The sequence below is a fragment of the Cyprinus carpio genome, chromosome B18 (assembly GCF_018340385.1).
Source record: "Cyprinus carpio isolate SPL01 chromosome B18, ASM1834038v1, whole genome shotgun sequence".
NCBI classification, from domain to species: domain Eukaryota; kingdom Metazoa; phylum Chordata; class Actinopteri; order Cypriniformes; family Cyprinidae; genus Cyprinus; species Cyprinus carpio.
This window is the reverse complement of record NC_056614.1, coordinates 16,832,830-16,853,999: the sequence shown is the minus strand read 5'-3', so window position 1 is coordinate 16,853,999 and position 21,170 is coordinate 16,832,830. Positions and strand designations below refer to the sequence as shown.

Genomic DNA, 21,170 nt, shown 5'->3' with positions numbered 1-21,170 from the left:
CCTGCATCGCCATCATGAACTAAGTTAAATATTTACATTTTCTTACCTATAACAACACAATCAGGAATGGTGGCGTTAGTGTCTGTGACTTTCAGTCAATGTTTCTACAGGACACAACCATGAACTTATTACAAGCACAATCCGCTTGTGTATCCTTAGTGCCTTGTTCAAGGGCACAGTGGAGATAGCTCACGTCTCACTCTTTGTGAGATTATATTAATTACAATAATAAAGTCACAGTTATTGTAAATAAATTTGAATAATAAAATGTACAGGTATGTACAATTAACAATATACACATTGTTAACTGAAATAAAAAAAAATATTAGAATTGAAATATTGGAAACCTAAATTATGCTAACTAACTGAAACAAAACAAACACTATTTTTACGTCAGTTTTTGATAAATGCTAAAGATAAAATATACACAAACATAGGGATGTAATGATTCCCTCAACTCATGATTCGATTCGATTCGATTCATGGTATTTATTTCACGATTCGATTCACGTTCTTTTTTTGGTATTTGTTTTTTTTACAAAATTAGATTTAAGACAAATTATAAATTAAATGTGTCCTTTTATTGCTTGGACAAAATGCTGCATGTTTCTTTGTGAAATTGAAATATAATGCTACAATAATATACTAATATAGCGCTTGCATATTATTGCTCTTTTGTTGGTTTTGATTGCTTCTTTTGTCCTCATTTGTAAGTCGCTTTGGATAAAAGTGTCCGCTAAATAACGAAATTTAAATATAATGTAAATGCAAATAACAAAACTAAATTTAAATTTAAAACAAGCTCCAAATCAAATAAGTAACACAAATAAAATAAATCTCTTCATATAAACACAATAAGGCTTTGTCTGTGCTCTTTCCATTTAGAATTAGAGGCAGGCAACTGCTGCATTTTAATCATGATCCAAAAAAAGATGCTGTATACAGGCAACATGAGCAGTTTTTAATTTAAATTAGATTGTGTAATTTCAAAATTTGAAGCAAAAACAGAATGGTTTGACTTCAGTTTTGTGAAACTATACATAAAAAATATCTGCATGAAACAGAAACAGTAGACAAGCTGAATGAGACACAGATTCACTCTCTGCCAGCAGGTGGCGCTTAAAGCGTTTCCTTGGTTTCCACTGTAAACAAAGCAGCGCTGCACTTATGAACTTTAATATGCATTATACAGAGGCAAGATGAACAGAAAAAAATACCATCTAAACTTTTCAAAAGACAGTAAGTTCCTCTCAGACATATATTCATATAAACTCCTACCCCTAATCGAATCGCAATTTGTTTAGCATCTCAACCAATTTGAATCATCACATATTTGAATCGATTTTCAACCGGCTCGCGGTTAATTGTTACATCCCTACTGAAACACCTCAATTACATTCATATTTATAAGTAAATGTATCAAAGGGCCCAAAAATACCAAAACTAAATCTTAAATACACTGAAGAACCTAAAAGTAAACAAAGTTAAGAAAGCTTAAACTACAAACTAAAGTAAAACACAAAACACAAAAAAACAAAAAAACAAAAAAAAGTAAACTAATTTAGTATGACAAATTGAACATAACATAAGATACAAATAAAACCTCATTTAAAATCCTGCAGCCCTTGACATAAAAATGCAGAGAAAATGTTCAACAAACACAGACCAAATACAAATGCAACTTGACAGTAGTCTCAACATGCCAACACTGGCACTAGATCCAGAGAATACACTTTCTACCAGCAAATTTGGCTCTGCGGACAAAGCCTGAATTGTGATGATACACAGCCTATAAATCTGGCCATTCATCCCATTAATACAGAGAAAAGGCAAAAGAGAATAGAGTACAATGCTTAATCAAAGCCAGAAACAGAAAGAAATCAAGTTATTGGGAATAAATAAGGTTCTGTATACAGCTAGATGGATGTACAGGTACTGTAAATCACGACATATATATGCACTGACTTTATATTAGTTCTGTCAAAATTAGCGCGTTAATGCAGGCAATTAATTTTAATTAATTCTTTTTTTCCCCGTCATCCTCTCTCTAACTCACGTCGCTCCGTCTCCAGCTGCTGGCATTGGGATTTATAGACCAAGGATCACAGCCAATGGGAGATGAGGGGGGGCTGGTTTTGTTTTCCTATTTTTTTTTATCCTTCCTTTTCATCTCAGGCTTTTCAAAGTGTCTCTTTCTGTGAGCAATTACACACATGCTCTGATAAACAGACAAGTTGTTCATCACTGACAACCTCTGCTGTCTCTCCCTCCCTCTCTCTATCTCTCACAGTGCTTCAAACAAATGTGATATCGCCACAGCCTGAGAGAAATGTACATTCAGGAGGGAGACAGGGACAGCAAAGAGTACCTCTCTGTTCAGCCGAATTTGTAAAGTACAGACTGAGTTGTAAAATATGGTTTATAATTTAATTGTAGTATGAGAAAGTATTTTAACATACAGACAATTTACATATAAAAAGCAAAATAAAAATACAAAACAATTGTTCAAAAGTTTGGGGACTGTAAGATTTTTTTTATTATTATTTATGGAAGAAGTCTCTTTTGCTAACTAACATTGCATGTATTTGACCAAAAATAAATAAATACATAAAAATAAAGTAAAACACTAATATGGTGAAATGTTATAATTTAAAAGAACTGTTTGCTGCTTTAATTTAAAAAAATATAATTTATTCTGCACTGGCAAAACTGAATTTTCAGCTGTCATTTCTTTAGTCATTAGTGTTACATGGTCCAGAAATAATTCTGATATGCTGATTTGCTACTCAAGAAACATTTCTCATTATTATCAATGTTCAAAACTGATGTGCTACTTAATATTTTTGCATAAACTTTAAAAGAAAAGCATTTGTTTGAAACAAATCTTTTGTAACATTAAAAGTGTCTAATTTAACATTCAGAATTAAAATCAATTAAGTGTAATAAGGTTTTTCTTAGCTTCCCCTCTGCAAAGGGTTTGCATTTAACACTTGCCACTGAAAGGTAGAGTCTGTAGAATTTATTATTTTATATCAGTAAAAATACTGAATTCCTAATTCCGCTCCCATTACCATAAGCTTCTACTGTTGCTTTGTTGTTTATAAATGAAGCGGATCTAGTTTTGTTTTGCATCAGTCTAGTCAGAGCAAGTTGTTGTTACCGTTCTGAAAACTTGACGTGGTGAGGACATTATCCCACCCTCTCAGCATGCTTTTACAGTATTATAGACTTCTGGAATGCTAAGCTGGTTTGATACTTTATTAGTTCCATAAGGAGAGATTTTTGTAGAATTCCTTCGTAGCTTTGGAAAACAGCCCACTGAGTCAAAAGCAAGCAAGCGCACACAGAGAGAAACCAATCAAAACGAACCCAACGGAGCTTCATTCCAGGCTGGCTGAGTGGCTTATGAAATGATCAATCAAAGAGGTGAGTGCAGACACAATGACAAAACAAATCTGAAGGCACATGTTTGTGTGTGTGTGTGTGTGAGGTGAACGAGTCCATTGGCGCTGCAGCATCTCGGAGTCTCCGCAAATTAAAACATGCTCAAGCAAGAGGGGTCTGCTTGGCTTGATGTGACGTGGCTTGGCGAGCCTGACCCCCCCCCACCTTAAACCACACCCACTTCATCTGCATTTGTGCCTTCATCCAACAGCGAGGGGAACGCGAGGCGAAGAAGAGGGATATGCATGTGTGCACCACAAAGGGGGCATGTGTTTAGGGCCAGGGCTCCACTTGAGATGGCCACAACAAAAAGAACAGCTACGCTTGCCCCCTGCATAGCACCGCCCTATGCTAGTTCTCCGAAAAACAGCTCTGTTTCATTTATGTGGCCTGCGAAAACACACATTATTCTAGTCAAATGAGAGGCTCTTTTTCAGCTTTCCCTCTGCAGAGAGTTTGCTTGAGGCGTATTTACGATGTTTTTGTGCTGTAATCAACAAACCAACCCCACTAACAAGACCAAACATAATTCTCAAACTCATCCATCAGCATCGTCACCTAATCCAAGCTTCACTTGCTGTTTAAAGTGGCCAACAGCAGCAGCCTAATTGTCCATTTGGCTGTTAGAAACTGAAGGAATGCTGGGAGGACATTAGTGCGGTGTAGGGGCAACACTGGCCCAGCGTGAGGGAGGAGCCGAGCAGGTTAGTTTGGTTACGGCAGTCACTCTATTTATACTTGCTCCTCCCTCGTACGTCCAAACAACATCTATTGAATCCAGATGTGAGAGGGCCGACAGAATGAGGGCTGCTGTTGCCCTTCAGACTCGTGCTCTTTAGTTCTCTTTCACACGTGGGAGCATTCACACGGGGTTGATGTATTGCCCTGTTTGCTCTGTATAAACACATCATATGTCTGAAAGTATGCAATTAAAAAAAGGAAACAAGCTTTTTTTTAAATACACCAAAATTTAATACCTTTGTCATGCTTACGTGCTGAAATGAAGACAAAAGAGCGTACAACAAAGATAATCTTAATTCTTTTTAATAAATCCACAGAGAAAGAAGAAGGGAGTATCCACACATGAAGGGTAACCACATGCAATAACCAGCAACTCAGAGAACTAAAGGAAGGGAATTTATACAAACCGGAGAGAAGCTAATGACTAATTAACTAGACACAGGTGAACTAACTAAGGCAAATGAAGGGGAAACAGAAACTAGGTCAAACAGAGCACATGAGGGAGAAAACAACAAAACGTCCAAAGAGGTGTGACAACCTTAGGGTAAGAATTTAATAAAATCAATACTTTTATTATTAAATTGATCATAAGTGACAATAAGAAAACAATCTATTTAAAATAAATGCTGTTCTTCTGAACTTGCATCACAGTTTCAACAAAAATATTAAGCAGTATAACTGTTTTTAATAAAAAGAAATGTTTTTGAGCACAAAATCAGCATATTAAATTAGAATGATTTCTGAAGAATCATGTGACACTGACTGAAGACTATACTTATGGCTGCTGAAAACTCCGTTTTGGCATTACAGTAATAAATTAGTAAAAAAAAATTACAGTTTATATTGCATTTCTGATCAAACAAATACAGCACATCATAGCATAGTAGTTTATGTAAAACAATAAATCATGTATAAACAATTATATATTACAGTAACTATAAAATCTAAAAATAGTAATAATTATAAAAATAATGTAATAACAATAATATCAATAATAATAATAATAATAATAATAGTGTAATATTATAACAAATTAATAGAATATAATACTAATAAAACTATAACTATTTATCAAAAGGTCAGGAAACAATGGTTGATATTGTGCCTACAATTTTATTTAAAAATATAATAATGCAATTTTATATATATATATATATATATATATATATATATATATATATATATATATATATATATATATATATATATATATAGACTACACACATATATAAATAAATATGTAAAATTATACACACACAAATTCATTTTAGAAGCCTCTAATTGGCTATTTAAAGGCAGGTTAAAGTATAAAAATTTGTCTAGTATATATTGTGTATATCCCAATCTTTACATAACCATAGGACCTGAGTGAAAGGCTTGCAGAACTGGGTTAAATTAGCTAATAAATAGCCTGTCGCTGACCATCCTGTGAACCTGGCATTATTGATCTGTTGGCAGGGTGTGATGACACACTATCCCACTGACTCTGAAGTGGCCTCTATTAGAGAGAAAACAGAAGAGCCTCATCCTCAGTCCATACAACCAAAAGAAGACGGCACTCAATCGCCATTGCCACACATGGTATGATGTAGTAAGTCAGCAATGCCCTTGTATGGGGTTTGTGTGGATATGGAGGATGTAACGAGATATCAACGTGTGTGGCATTTGAAAAATAAGAGCTACAGTAGATACAGTATATTCCAAGCCCACTACCCAAAACAAACTCATGCTTACTCCCATCAGGCCAACTCCAAAGGGCACAAAATAGAGTGCTGGAAACACAAACCAAGCACATGCACACTTAGCAAAAGAGATAAAACAGTGCACCACCCCCTATCTGTTTTTAACATTACGTCAATCTGTATTTACAAATTCTAGGTACTTCTCTCCGTTTCCAAAGACACACTCAACTTCAGTGTTAGGTCATGCTAGCATCAAAACAGAAGCGGACTGATCCCTGACTGACCAATGAGCAGCCTAGCAGGCCTGGAGAAGAGTTAATGGGCTTATGGTCTACTCCAGTCTAGCTACTGCTCTATTAAGCTTGTTTGACCAGCTGTCGATCCTTCTAAGAGCTACTTGAGATCTCAACCAACCAAAAGCCTTGGATGGGGAGTGTGTTTTGGTTGATGGGATTGTTTGGGAGCAAAACATCTCAGCCCTAATTAGTGGTGTTTTGCACCTATTTGTTTCATATTAGTACCTTAACAGTACATACTACTGCTCTAAATTACTGATATGCACCTTTTAGGGATACTGCTCCAATGACAAGCTGTTGTCCCCCTAAAAGTAAAATTTTGTGTATTTTTTCAGCAGTGTGTGCAAGACATGACATTAAAAAAAAATTATGAAAAAAAGTTTTGAGTGACATGGAGGTGGGTAGATGATGGATTTTAAAGCAAATGATTTGCAGAAGATGTAAATCAATTAGAACAAACAAAAATTTAGACATTATGAGACATTTACTCACCCCTCTTGATGTTCTAAACCCATAAGACTTTGTTTAATCTTTGAAACAAATTAAGACAGGAACAGATAAGTTTCCGACTCCCCACTGAAAGTCCAGGTAACCAAAATGTAGAACATCCAAAAAAATCATAAATTGAGCATTTTAATCCAAAAAGTCTTGTGAAGAGATATGATTGCTTTATATGGTAATTAAATATATTTAATTTAGGCTTTTATTCACAAATAAACACATATATAGAGCACCTCACATACATTGCTTGTGCAAGCGTCACAGGCTAGAATAAACCTTTGAACCTACTTTGAGCTTCTGTGTTTACCACATCTAAATTAAAACAGTTATCATAAAGAGATCATATCTCTTCATAAGACTTGGATTAAATGGCTCGATTCATATGGATTCATTTTACCGCATTTTGGTGACCTGGACTTTTAATGAGGGGGCAAAAATCTCTCAGGTTTCATAAAAAAAAAAAATAAATAAAAAAAAAACTTTTTATTTCATTAAATTTGTGTTTCAAAGATTAACTTAAGTCTTACAGGTTTGGAATGAAATAAGGATAAGAAAATAATGACAGATTTCTTTGCTTTTAGGCAAACTATCCTTTTAATACAGGGATAGTTAATCTAAAAATAAATCATTTACTCACCCCTCATGACTTATTTACTGACCCTCATGATATGACTTACTTTCTTCTGTAGGACACAGAAGAAGATTTTTCGAAGACTGTTTTAATGGTTTTGTCCATAAAATAAAACCAATAGGGTCCATCTCTGACATGCAAGAGACACGTCCTGTACCCAGAAGCACAGCTCCAGGGGTCTCAGAATGCTCCCACTACTGCCCTACTCCTCTCACGCATCTCTCTGGCTTCTCAGATTGCTGCAGCTGCTGGCTAGAGAAGCTGAAGAGTCTACCTTCCTTCCTTTCATCGCAAAGCTGCAAAGGGCTTCCCTGACATACACACACAAGTGAAATACTGCATAGTAAGACATAAACAGCATAACAATCTATTAAATGATACCCACTTATACTGTTTATGCTTAAGTGCTGTCTTAAAGTCCCTTTAAGAGTGGTTAGTCTGCTCTGCGGCCATCTTGGTAATGTCTTAGGGCAGCTATTTTTGAAACAGAATTAAATTGAGAGCTTATTCACTGGATGTCTACAACATGAGACAATAACTTGATCAGTCAGTTACTCTTGTACTTTCTTGTCAGCTCTTGGCTACGCAAATAAAATAACAAAAAATTAAATAAAAGCCTTAAATTAAACTATAAGGCAAAAACTGAAATACAATGTTAAAAACAATAAAATAAGTGAAAATACATAGGCTTGAAATAAAATGAATAAAACTAAATTATGCAGGTAATAAGCACACAGATACAGCTCCTATCTATTTGTACAAGGAAAGACTGGAATATCCAGAACAGCTACATTGCAGCCATTCAGATCATTGTTTCTTTTGCTCAAATCAGTGCTAAAAACGGGCTAATTCATGTTTTAGATTACTACAGGCTTTCAAAAAGGCAAGTGAATCTTTTAACTGAAAGGCACGATTTTCAGCAGCAACCAAATTGTGTTATGATTTTTCTCTGCTTTTCACTTGCGCAATCCATGAAAAACTATTACATGTTGTCAATTCAGCTGATATTTACATATATACATGTTTGCACACATATTGTGTTTCTAAAACAAAAAGCAACACTGATAATTTAAAACGAATCTTCTTCACCATCGCATAAAGTTGAATTTTGCTCCCTCTACTTCAAAGAGCTCCGACGTCTAAATATTTGTATAATATTTGTGGAATGCAACACAGCTAATTGCGTTCAGCACTATTACTCTGACATCCAGATGATACAGAGGCTTTTATCTGGAGCTATTTCGGAGGTGGAGAAATGTAGGTTTGTCTTTATTTACAGCCCAATTTCCTGAATGGGCCACACAAGAATAGGTGGTGGGGCATGGCCCAATGAGACCCGAGAGAAAAGAGTCGGAGGGTGTGCGGGCATCTCCACTTACACTATTCTAGGATAAGGAAACAGTGAAATCCAAACTACACACACCCACACAAGCACTCATCACGAGGATGCATTCATTTAGTACTCAAGCTCCGAGACACAAACAGACATACAACTAGTGGTCGACCAAAACATCACCAAGGCCGATATATCGGCCGATATTTGGTATTTTTCAAATATCGGCATCGGCCAATCAGTTTTTCTGTTTGCATGGTGGCGGGACATTTACAGACAGGAGGAGAGTTCAGCTTCACTGAGACGCACGATCGACAAACTTTAAACTCATGATTTCAAATAATGCTGCGCTTCAGGCTTTTGCCCAATGTCATATTCATGTCACTTCCACTGTGTGCTACATGTAAAATGAGTGTACCTTGGCTTTATTTGAAGAAAATTTGATTCCCAATGCACACAAACTTCCCAGAATACTGAGTGCCCTGTTGGTTACAGTCTTTACTTCCTCTTTAATAAAATTTTTATTAAATATTAGTTTATTTTTGAAAAATACATTGTCATTTAAAGTATAAGAATGTTTATTTTACACATTTATTTTTTTAATCCATTTTCAAATGATTTCAAATTTCTTAAATATTAAATCAAATAAATAAAATTATATCGGCTTTATATTGGCCACCCTGCTTTCCAAGATATCGGCACGGGCTGTCAAAAAACAATATTGGTCGACCACTACATACAGCACAGCTAGCATTGTCTGATTCACGGACAAATTACACTTATGAGCTAGTTCTTTTAATAAAAAGTTCAAAAGATGAGTTAATAGTTTGAATCAGTCTAAAAAAATCTGCATTAGCAGACAGAATATTCTTCATATTAGTGTTGTCAAAAGTACTGACTTGGGTACCAGTTGGTACTGAAATTTAAAATTTCAGTATACCGACTGGAAGTGAAGTGGTTACTTTTGACAACACTACTTCATATACATGACCCTGGACCACAAAACCAGTCATAACAAAAAAAGCCATAAGGATACATAATCATACAAAATCTGAAAAAATAATAAATAAACTTACCAATGATTTATTATTATATAATAAACAACGATATTTGGAATCTGAGGGTGCAAAAAAAAATATTGAGAAAATCGCCTTTAAAATGAAGTCTTTAGAAATGAATATAACTAAAAATCAAGTTTTGATATATTTACAGTAGGAAATTTGCAAAATATCTTAATGGAACATGATCGTTACTTAATATCCTAATGATTTTTGGCATAAAAGAAAATTCGATAATTTTGACCAATACAATGTATTTTTCGCTATTGCTACAAATATACCCATGCTACTTAAGACTGGTTTTGTGGTCCAGGCTCACATATGTAAGCAAAATGAACATTATCAAGTGAAATACAGTCAAATTAGAATCTAATCAAATCAAACTTATTTTGGAATCAAATTGAGCTTAAATCTAAATTCAAATGATTCTAAATTAAAAAATGAAATAATATACTCAAATCAGAATCTTATCAAATTGAAACCAAATAAAATTAAGAGTTCATGAATCTAAATTAAATGTAAAAATAAAATAAAATATTACATCAGCATTCAACAAAGGGTGCTTTCACACCTGTAGATCAACTGGTTTGTTCCGAAACAGGAATTAAAATTATTACAATGTTGCTTTTTATTCTTGGTGCAGTTCGCTTTCACACAGCAAAGTTCCTTAACGGACCATAATTGTTAATACAAGTCACGTGCGAGTAAACTGTTCTTTCCTTGGTCGAAGTTCCACAGTTTATTTTCCAGAATTCCGCTCATAGCTATCATCTGTCAGGATGGAACTACAACAGCTTTGAGGGCTTATTGTTGTTTTTTTTTGTAGCTGTCGTTATATTAATTTATCATTTTGAGCAGCAGTCCAGGATTCATCGGGAAAACATTGTTAAAATGCACCTACTACGAAGAGTAATAAGACGGCATTATAAAATGAAAAGGCATGCTTTAATTTTGAATGGCGAAGATGTGCTCACCCACAGACATCGTCTACTGCTTTTCACAGAACTAATTACCCAGCAGCATACATTGTGATATAGCCTTTTTCATTGGTCAGTAGGATCGGATTGCTTTCTCACTACAACCAAACCGCTCCAGAGTTTGTTTCAATCAAGCCGAGACCACCTCATTCAGGCGATCGGAGCGCGATAGCCATGTTCACATATGCCCAAACGAACCAAGCTAAGGGGGAAACGCGCCAGGTGTGAAAGCACCCTAAGACCCTTCTGCATTCAATTAGAGCAACAACAGCAATCCTACCTGCCACTGTGCTAGTGATTAACAGTTTAAAAAGGCATAAGATGGAAAGAATGTGCCAGAAATAACTAGATTTGTGTAAAGCCCAGGGTGTAAATCTTGCCCACTGGAGTAGTGCAAAGAGGTCGAAGATTAATTGAATTCCACTTTTATTTCATCCGGCATGTCTCATGATCCTCTTTTTAATGCAGGTCGGGTGAGAGGGGACGTGACTGGACATCTCAGGACCTGCTTAGTCAAGCAATGACCCTGGATCCAAGACAGTGTACGTAACGTCTCTGCAGTCAGCAGGGACTGACAAAGCATCTGGCTGTCTGGTTTAAGTAATAGAGGTGAGACAAAATGTTATTCATCGGCTGTTTTGCAGTGTACAGTTTGGTCCTCCCGCCCATAATATAAATTTTTATAGTTCATTAAAACTGACAAATGCTTTTGTACTTTCCCCTTCAGCTGTGAAAACAACTCAAAGGGAGCAAAGTGTCGACAATGCATCCTTACCATATAGAGGAGCAGAGGGTAAGAGGATAAGAGTACAGATTAGCGTGTGAAGAGAAGGAAAAAATGGTATGAGTATAAAGAGACGAGAAGAGGGATAGGATGCTGGCAGGACACTGCTGCGTCCTCTTTGTCCTTACATAAAGCCTGTACTACTCTACCTTCTTTACTACTGGAAAAAAAAAGAGTGACATTGTCCAAAAAAGTGATGTTTATATAATCGTGTCCAGATTTTTATCCTTACTAAGTAAAGAAAGGCCCACAGGGTGAACAGAGGCTTTTGGTACCACAGCTGTTTTACAAAAAAGTAGAACTAAAGAGGAATCTTTTTCTGAATAAATAGCTAAAAGTGATAAAAGATGTTCAAAATACCTTATCAAATGTACCTAAAATTCACTTTAGCAAATCAATAGCAGGTTATCAACTTGCAAGTTTCTCAACGGTGATCCTCTGACACTGTGATTTATGAAGCACTTCAAGGAGAGTGGTGTGAAACAAAAACAGGAAGGGGAAATGCCAGGGAAAACTGTGAAGGAGGATTACCTCTAACAGTGGCATGATGTTGTTTTTCCTGGATGGGGTGCTATAAACTCAATTAGATTTATGTCTCAAATAAAACAGTAAAGAGAAGGGCTTCGAGCAGCAGCAGGAAGATTTGCATAGCTTTCCACTTATAGCGTCACTCATAAGTGGAAAGCTGCGCGGTGTATATGCACCACTTTTGAAAGTTTAGGAAACACTTAATGCCTAATTCTATAGAGTCATTCAAATGGACAGCAACTTGAAGTGGCAAAGCAACTGAAAGTCATTCACTTCTAAAGAGAGTTGGCAATTTCCAAACACATGAGTGACAGCCACTTTTGACTATGCAAGAAGGATTAGTAGTGTTTATTTTTATGCAAATGATGAGAATGGTATGATAAGAACAGCTACTTGCAAATTTAGTCATTTTTAAAGTCAAAACTGTAATCAGAATGGAGCAGGTTTCTGGTCTAATTGTGAGCAATTCATCTGTGGATGTTGGCTTTGTCATGTTTAATCAAAATGCATTTCCTTTCCACTGACATCACTGGGGGCACACAGGCTGTAAGATAATGTTAACCATTAACCAAACAGACATAACTCACATTCAGTCTGGCTGCATTCTGGTAACTAACGTCCACCATCCAATCAATTTCCATTTGATAAGATCAAGTTTGCTGTAGCCAAATATTCAATTTCACTGGCAAGCGTTATGGAAGTGAAATGGGTTGAAAATGCCAGTTCACAATTGGCATCTTCCATCAATTACTGTTCAAAGTATTGGTCCATTTTTATTCAGCAATGATGCATTAAACTGATCAACAATGACAGCTGTTGTTTTGAATTTTATTAGAATGATTTCAGAAGGCTCATGTGACACTGAAGACTGGAGTATTGGCTGATGAAACTTCAGCTTCGTCATATAGGAATAAAACTAGATTTTAAAATATTATTTCAACTGTTTTCCATACATGACTCCCACAGACCATTTTGTTTTTTTGGTTTTTGTTTCGAGTAAAATTACAGGACACAAAGAAGAACTAGAAAACAAAAGAGAGAGATGCACTTGACTGAGGTTGTAAATAAATACAACAAATATGGCCCTAATTTCTGTGGGAGGTCCCACTCGGAGAAGTGAGCAAACAAGGTAACAGCCGCATTCTCCATCCCACGTGATCCCCAATGAGAAATGCCCCTGGCATGTAAGGATGCCCGCAGCCCATCCGGGAGACAGATGCCAAGCAATTAAACGAAAACTTACTGACAGGAAAACAAAAGGCTGCACTGTAAAAGAGAGAGAGAGTGTGTGTTTCCTTCACTGATCAACTCCGCCACAAAGCAGCCAAGGAGCAGAGCGACAAACCCAATAGCTGTCACTGCCGCTTTCATCTCGCTTCCAACCCAGACTTCGGGGGGGAAAACAGATGCCTGATGAAACCGTCACCCATCTTGGTTCCTTCACGGTGAATGCCATGCTTGTGTTTTGACTGTAGTAGTAAAATCATTTCATTGCTACTTCAAGCCAAATGTGTAATTTCTCTGGGAAGACAGATTTGGTCAAAACCATCCGAGATTCCTTTGTCGGGTGTGTCACTACACGAAAAAAACGGCGAAAGAGAGAGAGAAAGGGATGAAAACACACATATGCTCTCCTCAGCACAATACCAGGGCTACAATTATGGACATGGAGTGCCAGGAAAACAGCTTTCTGTCCCATTACTCCCACTGGTTTAAGGGATAGTACACCAAAAAATAAACATTCTGTCATCATTTACTCACCCTCATCTCGTTCCAAACCTCTACGAATTACTTTCTTCAGTTGAGCGCAAAAGAAGATGGACAAACAACATTGACAACCATTGACCTTTCATTGTATGAACCCAAGTTTGGAACAACATGAAAGTAAATCTGTGGTAACAACTGCACATTACAGTCATATTTAACCCAAATATCAATAAAATGTGTAGGGATGTGAACTCTGCCTTCAACTTCCACTTGTTAGGAAGCAACTTGCCCAGTTTGCTCTCAATCCATAAATCACATGCAGTGTTTTAGGGCAATGCGGACTTAAAAAGAAGCTGTGGCGTTGTCTAACGTTTCTTTCCTCCCCCTAAAGGTTGTTTCCTCCCTCTGCACTGGCTCGCGAGGAGCCAAAACACGCTAGCATGCGCCACTTTCCGACACCCGCGGGCAAAAAAAAATCTGGAGTTCACTGTGCTGAAGTGTCTGTTTCCATGGCAGCAGCTGAGAGAACGTTTACAGGAGCACGTACTGTATATGCGAGTGGACCTGCTCTATGATATTTCCACACTACCTAGTGCACAATCACAAAGCTGGTGCTGTAGCACTTTCCAACAGGAGGAAAGCAACATAAGCCAGAAAGTTATGTGAGATTGTTCTGCTATGGTTAAAGCCAAGTGATTAATTTCTTGTGAAATCCGCAGTTTGAAAACAACTGGATGTTGACCACCTTTCATATGCAAGAGATCTGGAAGATTTTAAGCGTTAAAACAGCAGAGCTTCCTTACAAGTTAAATTCGCTTAAAGTATTTCCTGAGCATGTTTTAAACTTGAACTTAAAGGACCACAGGCCCATCTTGAAAGCATCCCAGGAGGTCGGAAATATTTTCGGTGAATAAGCAGGTAGAGCTGGTAAAGTTTTATAGTTCATTAAAATATTGCAAACGTGATACTTGACTAAGGCAAAAAAAAAAAAAAAAACATAACTTCAATGGCATTCCATAGCAGTGCTTTACCAGACCCCTCATAGAGACTGGAAGGGTCTTTTCAAGCCAAAACGCCCACCTAGGGCAGAGAGGGCTAAAATAATACTCTGGTCATAATGACCGTAACTCAACTCTTTCTTTAACCTGAATCAAAGATGAAGAAGAGAAGAGACAGACAGTGAGAGAGAGAGAGAGGGAGAGAGAGAAAGAAGGGATCATGGGGCGGAGCATTTTCCTCCACATTCCTCAAACCAGTTTCCCAGGCTGTTGAGTTGACTGGAGAATTGAGTCAAATTTTGATTGTAACCGTAAAACAGTTAATAAAGCCCATACAAATCTGAGTTACAGTCTTAAACAGTCACAAGTGCAACAAAGATGAGCGACAGGATATTTGGTTGTTTGTTTGGTTCCATGCTTCACATACTGTAACTGTATGTAAAAATAAATTCTGAAATTGCAAGGAAATGCTTAAATTCAAGGAAATGCTTAATTATTCAGCAAGGATGTATTAAATTGACCAAAAGTGACAGTAAAGACTTAGATTGTAACTAGAAATTTGTTTTAAATAAATGCTTTCCATTCATCAAAGAATCCTAAAAATAAAAATAGTATGCACTGTTTTCAACATTGATAATAATGAGAATGTTTCTTCAGCACCACATAAGCATATAAGAATGATTTCTGAAGGATCATGCCACACTGAAGACTGGAGTTATGATGCCGAAAAATCAGCTTTGCCATCACAGAAATAAATGACATTTCAATAGAAAAGTGTTATTTGAAATTTTAATAATATTTCAACCTTTTACTGTATTTTGGTATCACATTTAAATATATTAATATAGTGAGAACTCATATCCTGAAGTTACAATGAACTCCCCTGGTGTCATCGGATTGCTTGACCAGAAGAAAACGCTAAACATTTTTCTCGAACCCAATCGGTACAGGCCAAGTGTTGCATCCTCAAGCAACCACATGTCCTGCTGTTACAGTAAACCCTTGTCCAGTGGCGACGGCTAAGCGAAACAAAATGTTCTGACTGGAAAACCATCCTCTGCTGTTCCACAAAACATTAAAGCATGTTTTCACTCTCTCCACTGTCCCAAGACACAGCAGATTCCCCAATGTCTGTATGAAAACATAACTGCACAGAAAACAGTCCTCTTTTATTTCTTTTTGTGCTTCACAGAACAAAGAAAAGGTTTGAAACAACATGAGGGTGAGTAAATGATAACAAAAACATTTTTGGTTGAACTATGCCTTTAAGAGACAGAGGCAAATAAATCAGTTGGCCTGGAGTCACACTGGGCTGCTTTGCAAATTGCACAGTGGAAATCCTGATACATGTCCTCTGAAGTCTAACACCTGCTTTATGATTCATTGTCTTGTCATTTCCTCTCACATCTCTTTTTATCCATTTTTTTTCCTCCTCTCCTCCGCTTGAGGCCATTATAACCTGGATTATGGCACTATGATGGAGCCGTATGCAAACCGGTGTACATGAATGACAGACTGATTTAATATTTCCCCTGCAGGCAGCAACTGATCCCTGCCATACAGTAAGGAGATGCTAACAGGCCATATGAGAGAAAAAACACACCGGATTCCTTTCCGAGAGCCGAACCAAAAGTCCAGAGATGGCAATCTGTCACATATCCGATGTTAACAAGCAAAGGAAACAGCGGAGGGCAAAAGGTCAGTGAGGGGGCTTAATCTAATAATCAACTCACAACAATTGCCCATTTATATGAGAACAGCCCGGCCGTCTATGGAGTCTCCTAATCATGGTGATGTAAAAAAATTTAACTAAAAGGAGGGTAAATGTTTGCCACATTCTGTGGCCCAGATGACTGACTTGCATATACACAGCAAAAACTTCACAATGCTGCGGGCTTCTCCAACAAAGCAGACTCTGTGTTCTGCACAAACTCTTGCAGTCCACATGGTCACAGCTCTGGGACTCACAGTTGGGGCTGGGCTTTTGACGTTTTACGGGAATTTTTGTATAAACACTCACATTCGGCATGCAGCCGTAATGGCTGGCACTCTCGCTCAGCTCTGCTATTTAGGGGAAGCATCTGCTATAAGGTAAAGCACTCTGTGTGAGAGTTCAGAAAGGAGAAAAAAAAAAAGACATAAACAGATTAATCTAGACCACACATGCTTTTTAAGGAAATCTGGCATCCTTGTTGCTCATGAAGAAGGCATGCTGAAGTGCTATAGGCATGCTGAATTGGGAACGTTACGCAGAGTGCCCTTTCTCTATGGTTTCAAAACAAATAAAAATAGAAATGTGGTCAACCTGGGACGTTATCGGCAGCAGGCAGAAAGCGAGCGAGGAGACACTCCTGGTCAGATATAATGACAGCACAAAGTTTGTTCCCACTCCAAACAGTGGCAGAGTGTTTACATTAAAAAAGCAAATCTGTCAAAAGGTGGCTGTGAAACCTCAAGCAAAGGAAGGGGAAAGGAATGTCCAACCAAACTTGTTTACAAATATGTACGTTTGGCTTGGTTTGCATGCAAATCACATCAGTAAATATATAAAGTGGTATTACTTCACCATGTAAGAGTATTCTGAAACAACTGAAGTCAATATAACCAGCCATTCTCAATTCATTATAATTCTCAAATCTTCAAAGGTTTGGGATCAGGATGATTTTTTTAAAAAAGAATTTAAAGGGTTAGTTCACCCAAAAATGAAAATTCTGTGATTGACTACTCACCCTCGTGTTGTTCCAAACCCATAAAAAAACTAAAAAACAAATCAGTTTTATTCTAGCTTAAAGCATTCTCTTTTTTAATCAACACTTGAATATAGGTTTCATAAAAAATGCATAATTGTGAGCAAAACGGTAAGAAAATCACATTTTTAACAAAAACTACATCTGGATAATATTCAGTATGATTATCAAAGCATAAATCCAGTAAATCGCTTCCATCAACACCTCCAAAGCTTGCACAGACATGTACCACTTCCTGGATCAACATTTTACTCTGTAACATCATGCAGTTCTCATTTATATGCTGTCTATTGCTGCTGATTGCATTATTTCTCATATGCATATGTGTAAATAAGAGATCGCTTGTTTCTCCGTCCTGTTCACGTATGTTTTTGTTCGGGAGGTTTTGTACTCATTCAGAAGATGTGGAATAGCACCTCCGAGTGTATAACAGTGAAAAACACGAAAAGTCGTAAAAACTCGTCAATGGCAAGAAGCGTTTTCTTTTAAAAAACGAGATAACTCGTCAATGGCGGGGAAAGAGTTACAATAAAAAAGTTTTTGATCAAATAAATACAGCCTTGGTTAGCATAAGATATATTTCTTTAAATAATCTTTGAAAAAAACATAATCCCAAACATTTGAACGATATTTGCTTGATTTTAACATTCAGGTTTTTTTTAATTAGGGTGAAAACTGGTCTTTATATGGTTGAAAAAAGTAAGAGGGCTGGATGGCATCAGCTGAAAAGGAAGTTGTTTTAGAGCAAGTTTATTATTTTTGATGCCAGATTACAAAGACAAACAATTTTGTTCACCAATGCACACAACAGAATCATTCACAATGAGACCAACAGTAATTAGGGTAGATTTTTGATGTTGAAAAGTAAAAAAGGTACATTAAAAGTAATCAGGAAAAAATAAGAAAGAACAAGTGATTGGCTTTGTGAGCTTGTTATTATCATCTAAGAGGGGATGTGAGTGCTCACATATGAACAAACACTCATTCAACACGCAAATACACACCAAACTACATCTTAGTAAATGATGATAGAGAAGGGAGGGTTTCAAAGGTCTGCAGTGTGTTTATCTGCCTGCATAGTCGACCCTCAAGCTTAAGTACCAACATAGATGAAAGGCAGCCTAATTCACCTCCAGCACCCACGAGCCACTAATGGTTGGCAGAAAACAGACAGGAGGAGATTGGATGGGTAGTTGTACACAGGATGCTTTAACTGTATTATCTTGGTCTCTTTACATGGCTTATCTAGCCTGATTTCAAAATAGACTTGCCAGCTTGTACGCAGTCACCTCTACTCTCACATATACGAGTGGCCAGAAGGTTCTCAACATTGCTTTATGCACTTTATTGTGCTCAAGCTGGCTTGATCAATATTTACTGAGGCCCATACCAATACAATCCTGCGTGTTACTAAAATGGATGTGGGACTGATATCAGAACGACATCATAAAGTCAAGGCAACATTGTTTTCCAGTGGCTGATTTATGTGTAATCTGCTTGACAGAGCTCCTGAAGGGCCAAATCAGAGACCTGTTTCAAACTAGGAATGCAACAGCACAGCTATGGGTCAAACATCCTTGAGAACCTGCTCAATTAATTACAATATTTTTGACTGATTCTTTTGCTTTAAGGCAACTGTTTCTGTACTTTGTAACTGCTCTGGTAAATGCAGGTACTGTTTTTCTATCCTTGCCAGCAATGATAGTTTCTGATCTTTAGATAAAGTGCTCTTAGGGGAAGCCTTTGCATTCAAAAACAGCTAGATGCATTAAAGCGGAACGAAACTAAATGCAGGTGTCAATCAAAGTGATAAACCTGACAGCACATAAAGCAATGAATAAAAACTAATGGGAAAAAATAAACATTTTAAAAAAATAGAGTAGATGTACTTAACTTAAACATAAATGCCACTCCAAAACTCCAAAAGAATTTTAGTTTTTATAGATTTTTGTTAACAGAATCTTAACGGAAAAATAAACATCACTGCACTCAACTTTGGTTTTGGGTGTGTAGATCAACCACTAACATCACTTTCAGATAAAGGATCCGCACTCGCTGCTTCTTCTTAATGACTTGTAATTAATTTTTATTTTGCAACAGAGCAATTGACAATCAAATGTTTTGGCAGCAAGCCTTCTTCAGTGAATCATACAATAACATTTCCCGCAAGAATTAAAAAAAAAAAAAAAAAAAGTGAAATCCCAGAATCTTAAACATTGCAATAACTGTGAGAGAAACTAGGAAAAAACAGATGCAGACTAAAAGAAACTAAAATGTTCATTAACGGAAATAAATATAAAAACTATATTCATTTGGAAAACGGAAGCTCAAATAAAATACATGACCACAAAAATAACAAAAAAGTAAATAAATAAAAAATTTAATTGGCCTCAAAATCATTTTAGTTTTTGACAGATATATTCTAAGTTTTAAATTTTATAAACCACCTTTATTAAACATGAAAATGTCCTGAAAAAACAATGGCTGGCACCTGAGGAATTTGATGCAGCTTTGTAATGAATAACATTCAACTACTAACTTTGAGGCCACAAAAATATCAAAATTACAATAGACTTAAATTGGAACTAAAAACGACTGAAAAATACAACAAAATAAAAATCTAACAAATAAAACTAAGCTAAAAAATAAAGTAGTAAGCCAAAAAAAAAAAGGACTTCGTAACATCTAGAAAATGCTTTTTTGGGGTGAAAAAGGGTTTGTTGATTTAATCTAGACATGCATTTTTCCCCCAAAACTGGCAGAGACATGACATGCGTTCATTCTAAGGCACATGAAATGCTGCACGTCACAGATCAGCTCTCAAACGAAACAAATCTCTGCACTTTCAGACTGATTCCTGTGCAATCAATCCTTCCATCCCTTCACTATTCATCACTCCATTAATCACAGATGAGCATATTAATAAAAGAAAACCACGAAGGCCGCAGACGAGGGGGAAATTCTCCCACAAAGCCCCCTTTCTTTCACTTGACCAAGCAATGGATATAGCCTTGCTGTTGTGCACTTGAGAAATGTCTAAATTTATCTGACACAGTAAATGTCCGGGTAGACAGCTCAGAAAGAGTGTGTGTGTGCTGACACAGGAGCACAGCTGTGATTCTCCTGACCTTTATGTCGCGTGGTAGGGTTTTGTCCCACGTTCGCCGCTCTCTCCCGTGGGAAATACAGACATCTCGGCCAAGACAGAGCACTGGCTGGCCATCAACACCACACACTCACAGCAAAGTTCAGGATATTTAAGGACACATGAGAATGGATTATCACCCATTAATGAAGCACCTAACATCTGGCACACCTTCAGTATCTTGAAAAAAGATATGACACTGAAGGTGACAGTCAGAGAAATATGTCAGGCCTGTCATCGACTGATAAGCCAGCTTCCTAAAATATGCAAAACCTGGAAGTAACCAGGTGAATCCACATCCATCAGACCAACGATGGATGGCACCGCTCACCCTTGGCAAACTAAACCATCGTGACGTGCCAACTGGTGATTCCTACGAGAAGCAGAGGCCGGCCAAGGAAGTCCCCATCTGGCCACACACCCACTGCCACCTGTGCCCATTCAACAAGACACTGACAATGACAGACAGCCTGAGGATGATATAAGAGTAAGAGAAAGAGAGAGTGCAAATGTAATGATTTTAAAGCATATGTTAAAGCTATAGTACCACATTCAATCATACGTCATACAGTTATGAATTTAAACAAACCCCTTTTAA

At 36.9% G+C, this 21,170-nt stretch overlaps 1 protein-coding gene and 1 long non-coding RNA gene across 3 annotated transcripts in view; one reads left to right on the top strand and one right to left on the bottom strand.

The window, feature by feature from the left end:
- LOC109104460 (insulin-like growth factor 1 receptor) overlaps nt 1-21,170 on the bottom strand; it is a 95,519-nt gene that overhangs the window by 45,215 nt on the left and 29,134 nt on the right. The gene's annotated exons all lie outside the window — the stretch shown is intronic.
- On the top strand, nt 4,681-11,698 carry LOC122140435. The gene is made up of 4 exons (XR_006157108.1): nt 4,681-4,729; nt 5,644-5,766; nt 11,132-11,272; nt 11,391-11,698. It is a non-coding gene; the product is annotated as an uncharacterized LOC122140435 (long non-coding RNA).